Source organism: Stegostoma tigrinum, chromosome 21 (genome assembly GCF_030684315.1).
Source record: "Stegostoma tigrinum isolate sSteTig4 chromosome 21, sSteTig4.hap1, whole genome shotgun sequence".
In the NCBI taxonomy this organism is placed as follows: Eukaryota; Metazoa; Chordata; class Chondrichthyes; order Orectolobiformes; family Stegostomatidae; genus Stegostoma; species Stegostoma tigrinum.
This window is the reverse complement of record NC_081374.1, coordinates 11,828,623-11,831,733: the sequence shown is the minus strand read 5'-3', so window position 1 is coordinate 11,831,733 and position 3,111 is coordinate 11,828,623.

The following is a 3,111-nucleotide window of genomic DNA, read 5'->3' as shown; positions in this document are numbered from 1 at the left end:
TCTCTGATGAAGGGTCTAGGCCCGAAACGTCAGCTTTTGTGCTCCTGAGATGCTGCTTGGCCTGCTGTGTTCATCCAGCCTCACATTTTGTTGTCTCAGGCCTATGCTATTGTCCTGATTCATCCTATCCAAAAAACCTCTGCTCAGCTGTGGTATCTTATGCTCTCTGTGTGTGAATTTGTGTTTGAGTTTAGGAGGATGTAGTTTAGTTGCTCGCTATTCTGGCAACTGATAAAAGAAAAGATTTGTTTTAATAAACAATTTATTTGTATGTTGAAGAAATTAAGGGGAAGTCTCTTTTGTTTATAATAACTATAATAAATAGGAACGCCTAAACCATTTTGGTGACTATATGAAATATTTAAACCTTCTGGTATTGTTTGTGGCACAGTGGGATTTTATTAACTGTACATTTTCCCATCAGAATTGTCACAAAAGTTGCTGAGGTAAGAGGCTCCACTGTCAGGCACGTGGGTCATGATAGGCAGGTTCTAGTGATGGACTGGACTGGTTTATTCCAAATCACAAGCTTTCAGAGCATTGCTCCTTCATCAGGTGAAGGCACCTGACAAAGGAGGAGTGTTCTGAAACCGAGAGGTACAGTCTTCTCTGCCCAGAGGCAGTAGGGCTGGAGATGGGAAGTGAACTTTATTAGACAAGATGGTGGTGCCCCTAAGCCAGCGCCTTCCCCACCCTTGTTTGGATTTGGATCTCAGCAGGAAAGTCCAACGTCCAACTCCAATTGTCCACTGCCCGTTGAGACCCCTAAGTGCTCATTCAAGCATTAAGTGCTCTTTCAGCTCCAGCCTAACAGACTGGAGTTATCCCTTCTGTCATCTGCCACCTGTGTGTGTGTGTGTGTGTGTGTGTGTGTGTGTGTGTGTGTGTGTGTGTGTGTGTGTGTGTGTGAGTGTGTGTGTTCACGCTCCAATGAGATGTATCTTACAGGATAAGTAAAATGTAACTTATTGCATTTCTGCAGCCGTTTAAAGGTTATAACAATGGGGTCCACATTTCTTTAAAGCCTGCTGAAAGATAACACAGCCTTAGTTCCTAATTTACTCTCACACCAAGTCATTATGACATCATTTCAGTCAGTAATGTTTATGCATTCAGTTAAATATTAACCCTTTCAGACCCTTCCATACCCATCTCCCACAAGTTTTTTTTGTGTATTATTGTTATATCTTTATCTGTGATCACATTTACTACCACCCAACTCCCTCCAGAGGCTTTGACTTCACAAATTCAGTTGCTGTAGAGGTTTTGTTTGTTATTCATGCATGAGATGTGGGGATTGCTGGTTGGACAGCATTTATTGCTTGTCTCTAGTTGCCCTTGAGAAGTTAGTGATGAGCTGCCTTCTTGAACCGCTGCAGTCCATGTACCATAAAGATACCAATAATGCCTTCAGGGAGGAAATTCTAGGATTTTGACCCAGTAACACTGTTTGAATGGAGATCTGTGTGGCCAGGGGCTGTTTCACAAGAAGGTGTGAATATTACTTGGTAGGGTTGTATGCTGACAGTTTGCAGTTGTTTATCTGTGGTTAGGATCTGTCTATTTGCAACAAATAACAAACCTTGTTAAATGTAGCAACTTGGCACATCTGTCCTATTCAAGTCTAAATAGACAGGTAATTTGGAGAATTTTTGCATGTTTTGAAAAAACCTTTAACTTTTGTGGTGTATCTGGGAATAGGGGTCTTGATTTGCAGCGATCTACCTGAGCAAAGCATGAAATTTCTTTCCAGAAATATGAGAATTGCTATTTGCTGAATAGAAAGTGGTTGTCTTAGATTAGATTGTCTTCATTACAATCCGGGATCCTTTACTGAACTGGATGACCTTTCATTTCATCTATTTTCTTTTGTAGAAAGCATCCTCCCTGCCAGAGCAGATGCTTTTTTCTTTGCAACATTTTGAATCTTTAGACATTGCTTATCTCTTCTTCTTTGTGTCTTCCAGGGAGTTTTATACACTGCATCTCCAATTTGTATCAGTGGATTTTTGCTCTCAATTCATCTATTTATCTGCACTGAAGCACATTGACACTTTACTTCAACTTTTTGATTAGTTTGGACTTTTTGTTCATCATCAATGATTCACTTATTACAGAAATTGTCTGTTTCCATGCTGTACAGTTCTACAAATCAATTTCTTGTCTTCCTCAATTGTCTTAACTGAAGTCCCCAGATATTCCACTGGACCCTCTCCCTGCGTAGTCACCTCAGCATCTAACATGTAACTTTAATTTGCTGTGTGTAATTCTTCATTTTGCTATGTTGGAATATGACTCAATTCAGTCTCAGTTGTGTCAATTATCTCAAATGGCTGCTTCTTTGTTTTCCTTATTTCTTGAACTTGGTTGGCAATTAGAATTTGAACTTCTTTCTGTGTTAATAACAGTTGATTTATTTTGCCAAACCAGAATAATCACAGCTTTTCATCTCATTGACTGGACAAAACAAGCTTTTATTCCAATTTAGTTAACTTTGGGGGATTCTGCTTTGTCTTTAGGTTCTACCATTACCTTATCGAACCCCTTAAAATGCTCTACTGGCATTTTTTATGTTTGATTTTTCCAGGCTTTGCCTTGCCCAACTATTCCTTGACATTTTGACGTTTAACCATTCAGTCATAGCGTCAGAGAGTGATACAGCATGGGAACAGACCCTTTGGCCCAAACTGGCCCATGCTCACCATGATGCCAACTCAGCTAGTTCCAATTGCCCGCATTTGGCCAATATCCCTCTAAACCCTTCTCAACCATGTACCTATCCAAATGTTTTTGAAATGTTGCTATTGTACACGCCTCAACAACTTTCTCTGGCAGCCCATTCCATATCGACACAACACGCTGTGTGAAGAAGTTGCCCCTCACGTCCTTTATAAATCTCTTTCCCTGCTCACCTTAAACCAATAGCCTCTAGTTTTCGATTCCCTATCCGTTCGAAAAAGACTATATGCTTTCATCCTATCTATGTCCCTCAGAATTTTATACGCCTCAATAAGGTCACCTCTCATTCTCCTACGTTCCAAGGAATGAAGTCCTAACCTGGTCAACTTCTCCCTATTATGCAGGCCCACTAGTCCTGGAAAGCATCCTAGT